This window comes from Macaca fascicularis, chromosome 2 (assembly GCF_037993035.2).
Source record: "Macaca fascicularis isolate 582-1 chromosome 2, T2T-MFA8v1.1".
Lineage (NCBI taxonomy): Eukaryota > Metazoa > Chordata > Mammalia > Primates > Cercopithecidae > Macaca > Macaca fascicularis.
The window spans coordinates 23,993,727-24,007,343 of record NC_088376.1 but is presented as its reverse complement, the minus strand read 5'-3'; the positions used below and the strand labels follow the sequence as shown (position 1 = coordinate 24,007,343).

Genomic DNA, 13,617 nt, shown 5'->3' with positions numbered 1-13,617 from the left:
AGCTCATTCTGAGAAACACAAAGACACTTTTTGAAAGAGGAACAAAGGGTTCTGCAACTGACAATGAAGAATGGTGTGAGCATCTATGTGCATCACTGTGATAAAGAAGCTCATGGTCTTGAGTTTCCTTTATCTCTCTTTTCAGGGTGTAAAATCTTTCTCAGGCCATTGACATTTTGTGTCAACAGAAGAGCTAGCAAACATGTTGGAAGGAACTAGTTCAGGCATGTGAGAATAAACCTTATCTTTCTAACACAGGAACAAATTTAACCTTAATAAAACTTTTATTTGAAAACATTTCTGTTGGTACTATTACACAAAACTTTCATACGGAAAGTTCTTGGATCACTTTTGGGCAAGTTGCCATTCTGGCTTATCTTCAACACCCAAAGAAAGGAAAACATGTTTTAGGCCAAGCCCCATGGTCCAGTTCAGTAACGCTGTCCCTGCGAGGATAGGGCTGTGGGCTAGAGAAGAGAGGTGAATGCGACTGGTCATTGCTTTAGCTAGAAAGGGTCAAAAATGACAAGGAGTGTAACAGGGCTTAATGGACCAGAAGTCAAAAATGCAGTCTAATATTTGCCTTCACACATGTCTACAGGAACATTGGTTTTAGCAGTATGAAATCAGAAGCAGCCTGCAAATTTTAAACCAGGGTGGTTGGTTTTAAAAGGTCTTTGTGCAGCCATTCAAACTCAAACTTGCAAACTCACAAGAATGCATCACAACAAAACATGAAATGTAAACACCAGGATGAAAAACTATATGCACAAAATATGAATTTCAACCATATTTTAAGCATACACATATACTACATATGCATAGAAAAAGACTTGGAAGAAACACTCCAAAATATTAAGAGGAGCTATAAACACTGGTTAGTGAAATTAAGAATGAATATTCAATTTCTTCTTTATGCTTTTCTTTATTTTTCAAATTCCCACTATAGGCAGAGATTGCTGTGATAGCTCAATAAACAAAGCTATTTTAAAAATGTAATAATGTATTTCTTTATAAACTCTAGTTTTTTTCATTCATTGACAAATATCTGGATAACATTTTGTCCATTTTCTCTTTAATGACATCTTCAGGGGTTAAATTGCAACTCAACAAGGAGAGCAGGCTGGCTGAAATGCAAGAGTGAATCACATGCAAAGTAAAAGTGAAACATGGATTCTTACCCCCGAGTATATTTGCATGAAGAAAAACCAACTTAAAAAAAAAAACCTCTTGTCAGAAACACTCTTTGTCTTGTATATTTTTTTCATGTGGGATGTGTAGAATAATTTAAAACTGTAGTCCATAAGTAACACTAAAGGTTTAGATAGCCTAGCCTACACACAGTCAGTGTAAATGTCACACAGCCATGAATTCCTTGGTGCAGAGTTCCACAGTTCCACAGCAACTCATGTCACCCAGCTGGCTATAAGCAAAACTGAGCAACAGACAAATCTCTGCAGACATTTGACAAGGAAATGAAGGCTGCACAAAGAAATGAGGCTGTCTCTTCAAGCTAGGACCACAGAAAATTCACTGTGAATTAGCAAGCACACCAGCATACATGTCAAATAAAGTGTCTTCATTTTTCACGCGGTTTCTAGTTACTTTGTCACTTTCCTGAACTGTACAGGTCAGTGTGGATACCACCAAAGGCTCAGTGTTGTACTGCCAGGTGCAGGAAGGAAAAAGGCAGGTTAATCTGTTTTATCACTTACTTCTCTGACTTTATATATTAGGCGATTCCATATGATAAAAAGCAAAACGAAGCAAACAAATAAAACTCCTATAAAACTTTGTATTAATAAGCCCCTTAATTTTAAAAAATAGGTTAGTTTTTTATCTCTTAATCTAAATAATGCAACATTTAATAAAGCAGGTATGCATAGCAAATTTTAAATAGTAAGATGTGGGCAAGTCATCTCAATCCCTTGCTAAGCATTGCTAAAATTAAAAAAAAATTCTTAGTAAGGAGGATGGACCTTACTAAGTACATCATTCACAATATGGTAGTCTTGTGCCCTGATTTCAATTAAATGTTTCTATAAAGAATTTTAAAGGTTGCATAGTGTTCCATGGGATATATGTACCACATTTTCATTATCCAGTCTATCACTGATGGGCATTTAGGTTGGTTCCATGTCTTTGCTATTGTGAACAGTGAGGCCATTATCCTTAGCAAACTAACACAGGAACAGAAAGCCAAACACTGCATGTTCTCACTAATAAGTAGGAGCTAAATGATGAAAATACATGGACACATACAGAGGAGCAACACACACTAGGGCCTTTTGGGTGGAGGATAGGAGGAGGGAGAGGCTCAGTAAAAATAACTAATGAGTACTAGGCTTAATACCTGGGTGACGAAATAATCTTTACAACAAATCCCCATGACACAAGTTTACCTATGTAACAAAACTGAACTTGTACCCTTGAACTTAAGATGAAAGTTAAAAAAAAGTTAAAGGAACTTCAAATGCTATCGCAAATAGGACAGAAATATGTTTACTTTGGAAAAACACACAAGACATAATGAGTGACTAAGAGCAAACCATTGGGTTTTCTTGTCTATGTTGGGAAAGCAAACTTTTTCGACATCTTAGAATGTCTGCCAATCTTAGGCCAAGACATTGGCTACTGAATTTGGAACTGACACTTGGGCTACTGAGAGTACACACCGAAGGAAAGAGAAGGAAATCCGAATGGAAGGGGAGAAGGGGATGAGTTTCGGCTCCGTCTGGATTTCCACTCTCAAAGAAAGGATTACCATGTCAACTCATGAGTAAAAGTGAAGAAGAGCAAATTTCTAAGTTAATTGAAAGAACTTGGTTTGGAAACAAGATTTTGAATCCCTCATGGCTGTGAAGACTTTCCTTTGCATCCACCCTCCAGTGAGGAGCTCACAGAAGACTCAAGATAAAAAAAGTGGATTTCTTCATAAGCCCACATTGATACAGATAAATACATGAGTAAACACACAAATAAATAGAGGAGAAGGGAAAACCCTTCCTCAAGGTAGAATGGATGTTAAAACTAGAGGGTGAAAATTTAAGGAGGAAAAGACATTTGTATGGTCTCAAGGTATTTAATCTCACATAACATACATTAATTACAAAGAAGACAATAGGAATTTTCCAATGAGAAAACCTGACAGACAGCACCTTAACCAAGTGATTAAAACTAACGTCCTCAATAATGGAGTAAAGTGGCATCATGTGACTCCTGATATGACGCACTGAGAAGGACACAAGATCATTAATGTGGCATTCCTTCCAAAGGCACATCACCTGAACATAACATTGAGGAAATATCAGAAATACACACTGGAGACGTTCTACAAAATAATTGGCTTGTATCCTCCAAACATACCAAGGTCAAGAAACACAAAGAAAGGCTGAGGAACTGTTTCTGAATAAAGGAGCCTAATGAGACATGACAACCAAATGCAGCACGATATCCTGGAATGGATCCTAATTGGGAAAAAGAATTGTTACCAAAGACATGATTGGTCAGTGGACAAAATTTGAACAGACGATGTCAATTAGATAATAGTATGTATCAATGTTGAATTTCCTGGGTTTGATAACTGGGCTGTGGTTATGTAAGAGGCTGTCCTTGTTCTTAGGAAATACACAATGAAACACTTAGGAATGAGGACATAAAAGACAGTAAGGCGGGTGACAGAGACTTAGTTGCATAAAAAAAGCATTTTCGCTACACTGGAATTCCTTCCTGGCTCTACCAGAGAGAGGCCAGTGAGGTCAGGCCAAATGGGCAGTGAGGCTCAGTGCATTCACCTGAAGGGAGAAAGGGTGTACACAAGGTATACTTATATTAGTAAAAACGCACGGTAGAGTCATCTGTGGGTCTGGAGGAGTTTCTATAATCTTAGTACTTGTATATCTGAGTCTAGCTTATCATGGAAACTCCTAAACATTAGCTATCTGAAAAATACATTCATTCTATTCCAATGGTTCCCCAAGTCTTAACTCATTTTCAACTCTAAAGTCCAGAGTCTCATCTAAATATCATCTAAATCAGATATGAGTGAGACTTGAGGTATGATTCATCCTGAGGCAGAATTCTTCTCCAGCTGTGAACCTGTGAAACCAGACAAATTATGTGCTTCTAAAATTCAATGGTGAGAAAGACACAGCATAGACATTCCCATTCCAAACAGGAGAAACAGGAAAAAAGGAGAGGGTGAAGGATCTCGAGCAAGTCGAAATCTAGCAAGACACATTTAATCATACTTTAGGATTGAGAATAATCCTCTTTGGTTTGATGCTCTGCCCTTCAGGTCCACTAGAGTGGTGGAGGTACAGATCCCAAAGCTCCAGGTGGTCCTGAACAGCCTCAAAAGCTTCCACAGGACAGTCCTAGACCCAAGACTTTGATGAAAGGCTGTCTGGCCTGTTGAAACTGAGATGGTGGCCCTGATGATCTCTGAACTGTCTTTGCAGGCTCTTCTCCCCTTTTCTTAAGATTAGTACACGCTTACAGCCAAATAGTTCTATGGTCCAGGCCAGTCAAGTCTAAGAAATCCAACAGGCTTCTTTCATTCTGTCCTGCTTTGTCTGTCTCCCTTAGTTCCAACTGGCATTGTCTTTGCTGATATGATCCCATTCTATCCTGGCTTTGCTAAGACCCCACTAGAACTGCCCTTAAAGTCTCTAATTCTAGCACACAGCTCAAAACTCTTCCAGCCTCCACCCCTTGCTCAGTTCCAAAGCCACTTCCATGTTTTCAGGTATTTGTTACAGCAGCACCTCAATTCTTGGTACTAAAAAAGTCACTAGTAGTGCCAAGTCAGACATGATGGTGAAAACCATTTTCTCTACACTGGGATTCCTCCCTGGCCATACAAGAGAGAGGCCAGTTGAACACGCAAAAAAGAAGGAACAAACACAAAGGAACCGAGGCTTTCCTTCTCCCACCCTCCTGTCAGACCCCCTTACACCAAAGATGGTCTCTGATTGCCAGTCATGAAAACTTTCTTCAGGGGATATGGGTTATAGGAAGGTAAAGACATAGAATAAATTGCTCTTTGGCAATATATAGAGACGTATACTTAAAAATTTTGAGCACCTAGCCATGATTCTTGGTGACCTATTGCCAATAATTTAGCTAAAGATGTAAAGGTTCTTATTTATAATGAGGCACCTGACCTGAAGATTGAAATAAAATGAGGTAGTATCCTTGACTCAATTTTGTTGGTTTTATGGGTTTTTTTTTTGTCCCCCAAAATGAACACCAATATTTTAGGCTGAAAATCTCAGAGCTTCAAGGGATGTCTAGAGATAATCTCATTCAAATTCCTCTTTTCACAATTGGGAAAAGCAAGGAGTTGAGCAGAAATGTAAAGTGACTTTCTCAGTCTTAATCTTGTGCCAGGACTGGAATCTTTGTCTCTTCAAAAAAAATACCAAACTATTATTATTTGACTAGAAATAAAACATTATGTGGTTAAAAAAATTCAAAACGTTCAAAAGAGCATAATCATGAAAAATGAGTCTCCCTAGAGTTTGTGACCCTCATTAAAACCTTATATATCTTCCCAGAAATGTTCCTGGCATACACATACATGTATACCTGTGTATCCTTTTTTTCATAGAAGACTGTTCATATTATAACTCTATCTTTCTCATTTTGTTTGGCCCGTAATTTGAACTCTTTTCATATCAATATATTCGAATTTACTGTCCACTTCTGAGGGGGTTACACAGTATTCCATTGTTCTTATTCCATTTCTAATTTATTAAAGCATTTCCCTAGTGACAGACTTTTAGATTGTATGATGTTCTTTGGGATTATAAACTATGCGGTACTGGTGGAAGGTATGTATTTTAACAATGTGCGTCTTTTCATACACTTCCGTCATTTTGTTTTTCTGAAAACTTTGTCTTTAGCAACCACTCCCCTGTCATTCTGTATTCCCTTGCCTTGCATTAGTTTCCCTTGCATGTTTATCACTGCCTGAAATAGTATGTACTTGATTGTTTATTTTTTATTATTTATGTCTGTTGACTAGAATGGAAGCTCCATGGAATTAGGAAATTCATTTTATTCACTGCTATATCCTTAGCCCAGAGAACAGTGACTGGTTCCTGGTAGATGTTTAATAAATATTTGATGAATAAATTAATAAATGCTTTGCACACTTTACTATTAGATATTGTTTTTCTTACTAATTCATAAGAGTGCTATATATAGTAATTAAATGAGCCTTTGTCATTTGTGTTACCAATATACTTTCCAGCATATTTATTTGACTTGGTTGATGGCATCATTTTTTTGCCATAAAGAAATGTTATATAGCCAAACATAACCTATCTTTCGTTTATTTTATAGCTTTTGGGTTTTGTGTCTTGCTTAGAAAGGCCTTATGCACTCCAGAGTTATTTTTAAAAACTTGTCTGGTACTTTAATGGTTTGTTTTTATGTTGGAGTCTTTGATTCATTTGGAATTTATTTTGGCATAAGTAGTAGCTGTGTATTCAGCTTTGTTATTTTTCCCAAATAGCCCATTGACCCAACATTAATTAAAGAATAATGCATCCTTTTCTCATTATTCTGAATGTCATCTTTATCATATACCAAATTCTCATAAATATTTACATCTGAATTTTCCAGTCCCTATTATCTTTTGTTCATTTGTCTGCCTATTTGTGTGTTGGTATGAATTTGTGGTAGTTCCCCTTGATTTAATGTATTTTAACATTTGTGTAAGACTGGGCTCTCCTCTTTGTCTCCTTTCCACTGTAATTTTCCTGTCAATTCTCACATGGTTATTTTTCCATAAGAACATCAGAAACCACTGAACCAGTCAATCCACTATCAAAATATTCCCTTAATACTTTACCGAGGTCAGATTATCATACACATTAATTTAGGAATAAATGACATCAATAAAAGAACTTAGCTCTCTTGAGTCCTGAATGTTCTTTATGCTCTCCCAACTTCCTTGATACACACAAATAAAATTTAATTTTCCTCAATGGGAAGAATGAATGTGACTCTTATACCAAAACTAAAACGAAACCTTCTGTTCCAGGTATCTTTTGCTGTGAAGCAGCACCATGTCACCCCAAAATTTAGTGGCTTAAAACAGCAACCACTTTTATTACATCTGATAATTTTGTGGGCCCAGAATTCAAGCAGGGCTTCGCTAGGTGGTTCTTCTGCCTTCACATGGTATTAATTGAGGATACTCAGTGAAGTTCAGCTGGTGGCTGGGCTGGTCTGGAAGTACAAAGTGGCTTCATCCACTTGCATGACTCCTTGGCAAGGATGACAGGAAGGCTGAGCTGAGAGCTGAGCTGGGATTATCTCCCAGAGTTCCTAGATGTGGCCTCTCCAGCATGGCAGCTTCAGGGTAGTTGGAATTTTTAGATGGTGACTCAGGCTCCAAAAGCAGGTGTTCCAGAGACAGGGAGGAGGCTGCATGGCCTTTAATGGTCTAGCCACAGAAGTCGCTTAGTGTCTCTTCTGCTGTATTCTCTCGGTCAGTGAGGTCACAAGCCTGCCCAAATTCAAGGGAAGGGGATATAGACCTTTATCTCTTGATGGGAGAATGCCAAAGAATTTGTGACCATGTTTAAAAACCACCATTCCTTCGAATAGTACAAAACTAGACAATTTTCTCATTAGTTTAATAACTCAAGACTTTTCTACAATCTTTTATTCTACTTTCCTCACTTCTGTCACTGGAAATATTGCCATGATTCAAAACTATAAGTATTTTATTTTTAAAAACACATTTTCAGTTGAGTTGTATTCTTTGCCTATGTGAATGGGAACAGCCATGGTCCTCAGCATGACTTTGGCTCTATCTGTCCATTGTTTCTGCTACCCACTTCTGGCCACTTTATAGCTTGCTGGTGCCTCTACCAGAGAGTGGCAGGAGCAGAGAAAGTATGCTTAAAATTTTTCCATTAAAAAAAACTTGTTATTTGGCAGCAGTTTTGCATAAAGGCAGAAAGCAAATTAAAACTAAAAGTACATATTTTGAGGATTAACTGTGAAACTCAACCACTCATTATAAAGAACACCAGAGCTGGCCATTCTTTCTACTAATCCAAGGCCTTATTTCAAAGACCCCTAAAGACATGCTCCGGTAATCCCCTTTATGCCTTCGTAGATTATGCCTTTCTTTTCTAAATTCCAGTGATAATAGTAACATTTATTGATTATCTGCTGTGCCAGGTGCTTTACACATGTTTATTATTGCATTTAACCCTAACAGCACTCCAAGGGTGGGAATTGTTACACTGATTTTTAAGCCAAGAACACTAAGGCCCATTGAAATTAGCTACTAAGCTTCACAGAGCTAAAATTTAGCAAAGTCTATTTGCTACACTCTTGTCTCCAGGTGTGTTCAGTAGACCAGCAGCATCAGCATCACCTGGGAGCTTGTTAGAAATGCAGAACCTCAGGTCCATTCCCAGACCTTCTGTAAAAAGCTGCATTTTAAGAAGATCTCCAGGAGATGCATATTCACATTAAAGTTTTTGAAGCCCTGCTCTCTATCCAGCTTCTCAAACATTCCTGCACGCTGGAATCCCATGGATAACTGCTTTTTACCGATACATTACTGTTCATGAAGAACTTTTTAAAAATGCTAATGCCTGAGCACCTTTTCTTCCTCCCAATTCCAATTTAACTGATCTGGGTGCAACCTGGGCATCAAAAGTTTTCAAAGCTCCGCAGGTAGTTCTATTATGTAGCAAAATTTAAGAACCACTGTTTTATATAGTTCACTTGGTACTAAGCATATTCTATATCTGGTATAGTTGCTTATCATTTTCATACACATCATATGTCCCCAACATGAATATGTTTTATATATCAGCTCTCTTTACAGAGTGGCAGTTTCTTGCACAAAATATGCACTCACTAAACATTTGCTGCGATTGCTGTTGTTGAAAATGGTGCTTAATTGTCTGTGGTGGGGCTCGAACATCAGTATTTTTGAAACACCACGTCACGTGATTCTATTGTGCAGCCAAGTCTGAAAACCACTGGGTCGGCTCCTATAGCTCCAGCTGATGGTTGCTATGGAGAAATTTGGGCAGACGAATGCCAAGTGTCCTGATTTTTGAAGAAGATCCTTAAAACCCAGATTTTTATAATAACTGTTGACAACAAATTCAGGTTTTTGAAAAAACTGTGTGAACAAAATAAACCACATCTGCTGGTCATGTGTGCCTGCACATGCATGAGCATATGCTTGTAAAGGGATATGGGATACTCAATATATTTATGGTTATGCACTTGGAAATTCATAACTCTAAGTCTGATTATTATAAATGCCATCACTACTGCTGCTTTGGAAAAACACACCATCATCATTGCATAACCATCTAGCTTAAAAAAGAGTCACCATATTGTTTCTGTCGATATACATAATACACAGCCCAAAATAGAGATTGTGAAGTCTTGGAGAATAAATAATCTGTGCCTCATTTTGTTCTATGCAATGCCTAAATATGCCAACAGAACAAGAGGATGTGTCCCAAAAAGAGGGGGCAGGAGGCATTTTGAAATTCTGGGAAGATAGATAGTCTATAAGAGCAGGGTACTATTGTCATGAATTCTACCCACTGCCTGAGCACCATGCTGTGATTAAGGAAAGCCAAAGAAAGGAGATCCAAGAAGAAAAACTAGAACAAGAAATAAAGGTATGAAAGAAAAATATGGCCAGAAGAAAATTTCCCATCTGGTTTCTTCACCACCAGTGGCTCCTTATGTATGGATTTGTTTGCCAGAGCTAATAAACAGTGAGGGTCTCTAATGATGTTAAGCTGGGTGGTAAAGTCACTGGGGGCTTATATTATACAGCCAATGATGTGTTGAGTGAAATACACCACATGTTGAATTTGCTGGCATCAGCACCTTCTGCCGATTTAACTTATGGGCAGATGATAGCAGGCCCACCACCCAATACCACTTGCCCATATCCTTGCTTTCATTTCATAAAGCAAGAATAAAAGAGAGTCAGTATCAACATCAAAATAAATACTAATAGTAACATTGATGATGTTACTTTTACCACCAATAATAATAGCAATTATCAATTACTGAATGCTTACGATGGGCCAAGCACTGTGATAACCACCTTACATATTATATCTCATTTATTCTCAATATAATAGCCACACTGAGTCTTTTAAAACAGACGTCAGATCTTGCTTTCACCTCCTCAGAACCCCTCAGTGGCTCCCATTTTACTCAGTGCAATAGGCGAAGTCCCTTTCACAGTCTGCAAAGCTGTATGTCTACCAACTATCCACCCCCTTCCCTACCCATTATCTCTCTGACTCCACCTCCTACTCCTCTTCCCCTCTCTTAATCCATTCCATCTAGCCTAATGAACCTTCTATTCCTCCAACACGAAGCCTCTGCACAAGCTGCCCCCCTTCATAAGAAATGTTCTTCCCCTAGATATGCATAAGCATCATTCCTGTCACCTTCTCAGTGAGGGTTTCTCATACCAAGCTGTTTAAACTTGCATTTCCCCATTCCTACATTCCCTTTCTTCTTTTTTCTCTCCATAGAACTTATCACCTTCTAATATCCAACATTGTACTTATTGATGTTTTAAACGGACTCTCATCCACTGGACTGTAAGCTTCATGAAGGCAGAGATTTTCTTCTGTTTTGTTCATTATAGTGTCTCCAGTGCCTAAAGCAAGGCCAGACACTTATCTGGCACTTGATGAACATTTTTAGAATGAACAAATTAATGAATTTAATCCTCACAACAACCATAAGAGATAGATGCTATCATTATCCTGCTTTAACAAATATTGGGTATGAAGTTTGGAGACATTATGTTTGCCCAAGATCACATACGAGAAATTGTTAGACGGATGTAAACCAAGGACATCAAGACATGTATAATAACATTTGTGACCCATCTTGTTGTTAACACTTTGGGCCTTACTTAGAAAATGATACATGTGACAATTGGAATCTAGAAGTGGATCAATATTGGGTGCAGCTGGGACTAGGACAATTACTGGGAGCTGATGGGAAAATGAAGGGAAAACTCCAAAGTTGACTATTTTTGTTTCCTGTGGTTAGGGTAATTCTTAATTTTTAGAGCAGTTGATACCATTTTTTTGGATGATCATTTGTAGAGGAGATGGATCTTCTGAAGTATTATGGTCATGGGAAATAAATCAAGGCTTAGCAAATCATATTTCCTTGGGGGTAAATAAGTCAAGGTCCAATTTAGATCTTAAGTTGCCTAAGAAATTTCATCCAATGAGAGCCAACTGCAGGAATTTAAGAGTCCAAAGACACTGTAGGAAATTACCACTGCAAACATGTCCCCAGGACTCTTAAAGGCTTCTGCAGAAAGCTCATTAACCGTTTTTAATGTTTCAAATACTCCCTCATCCAAGAATAAATCAGATAGAATTCAACTCATGCCAAACACAGGGTGCCTGAGCTAGCTAATTGTGCCTAAAGCCTCAGGGGAACTTGGTAAATATTAAGCAATCTACTCGGGCCTGAGCTTTCAGTGGGTCAAAGTGCTTAGTCCATAACATTCATTTGTATGGTGTTTGGCTAAATCAAAAAGCGAAGTTCAAGGAATAGAAGATTAAAACATTTTCTCTAGATAAAAACAAAATTTTTCAAACACTTTTTGAAGATTGTCTGAAGAAAAGATATATAAGCAGGAAACATCTTTTGGCAACTCTGTGATGAGTTTGACAGACAAGTTTCTTATGTCCTTCATACAATTTAAAGACAAGAAATATATTAGTGACTTGACATTTTAAGTTCACTAATTTCAAGTAATACATTTTATAATTTCCAAAACGAATCATGCCTGTGTATGTGGCTTGTGGCAAAGTCTAAAATTCTATGCTTGGAAGAAAGAAATTAGAAAAATGTGGCAATATTCTTTCTTCTAATATATATAAACACATTTAAACAATTTGTGATTATTTTCCATTTCTTACATGAGTCCCAAATTATGCACTTAATTACTAAGGATGGATGTAGTCCGAGAAGTAATACAAGGTTCAATCCATGTATCCAAAATGATTGTCTTGAACTGTAAACACTGGGATTCTACCCAAGTCTTAATGAAACAAAGTACATACTGGGTTCAGTTATACAGGCCTTGCCACTCTTAATATAAACGTTTATTCATTTAAGGCTACATGGCAAACCAATATTGAAAAGCATATGGTGGTTAAAAATTAACCAGGAGATAGGGGATAGCTTTGGAAATGGCATCAGAGGAGCATAAGCAAAATGTAAACATAGATCAGTTATAATGAAGAGTTCTTATCAGTATCCTCAAGCATTTGATATATTAATGGAATGATAACTCGATTATGCCAACCTGAGTGAAGTAATGCAGTGGTTCAAGTATGGAAGAAAATCACATTTTCTAAATGTCTACTATATGTCAGGCACTTGATATTTTTAGTAATAATAGCTAATAGTAAGGATCTATGATATAAAATAACTTTCCACAAATTAATTCTAATTGTTACAGTAAACCTGTGAAATAGGTGTTGTCATCCCCATTTTACAGATGAGAAAACTGAGATCTGAAAAGATTAAATAACTTGTTCTGTGTCACGTAGGTAGTAAACACATCAGAATTCAAACGTAGTTCTAATTCCAAAGCCCAAAATCTTTCTGCTTCACCATCCATGTATAAACAAGACATAATAATTTGGTGTGATTTACACTGTTCTCTAGGGAAAGGGCTCCTGGGAGTGCTCATGTGAAAAATTACTAAGGATAAAAATAAACAAATAAAAGAAAGCAGCCTCTACAGGTAACATTTTTTGGACAAACAACTGAGAACAATAGGTTTTGAAAACTCCTAATGAGGATATTTTAAATATTAGAAAGCTTTAGTTTTGCTTTAGAGAAAGGCAAAAACACTATATAATTTTTCAATAAGATGTTAGCTGATAGACATGTATATATCCATGTGTAAATATCTAGATTTTTTCATATCAGAAAGCCCATTTTCAAAAATCTTATGCACTTACATGTTACTTCCAAATATACACGGAATATGCCAGAAGTGGATTATGTATACCTTGCATATTAGAGGTAAACTGCTTAATTCAAAACCGTACTTCTAAACCCTGCGTTTCTAACAAAAATCATTTACCTGCCACATGTATTAGCTTGGTCATTTCGTATCCAGGAACATAATTTCCCGCCTTGTTCACCAACAGTTACTTGCAAGAGTACACTAATCCAACAGAGCGCCACTGCAGCAAGTTTATCCCCCTACCAACTTGCAAAAGCTCGGGAGTGTGCAGGAACAGGCAGAGGGCAGAACAGGCACTCCCTCTGCCCATGTTTGCAAGCTGACAGACTGCAGGGAGGAAATGATTCATGCCACAGAGTCTCCAGCCAACTTTGTGTCACTGGACTTTATAAAAACAAATAAACTAAAGCTTTTCAACAGACTAGAACTGCTTAGACAACTTTAGTAACATGGCTGCTTTATAAGGTCCCCGGGCAGTTCAATCTTTAGAAACTTGGGCCATAGATAAGATGCTTTGTAAAGAGCAAATCCATTACCAGGTCATTATTGTAAACTGGATTGTCACTTTGGGAATCACAAAGAAATAG

General features: G+C 37.5%; 1 protein-coding gene across 38 annotated transcripts in view; it reads right to left on the bottom strand.

The window, feature by feature from the left end:
• THRB (thyroid hormone receptor beta) overlaps positions 1–13,617 on the bottom strand; it is a 371,812-nt gene that overhangs the window by 227,296 nt on the left and 130,899 nt on the right. For 6 of the 38 annotated variants that reach the window (XM_045387036.3, XM_065539843.2, XM_074030887.1 and 3 more), the window contains exon 1: positions 13,148–13,359. The exons of the other annotated variants lie outside the window; for them this stretch is intronic. The gene's annotated coding sequence lies outside the window, so the exon portion shown is untranslated. Of the gene's footprint in view, positions 1–13,147; positions 13,360–13,617 lie in introns of those variants that run through there. 38 annotated transcript variants of the gene reach the window in all.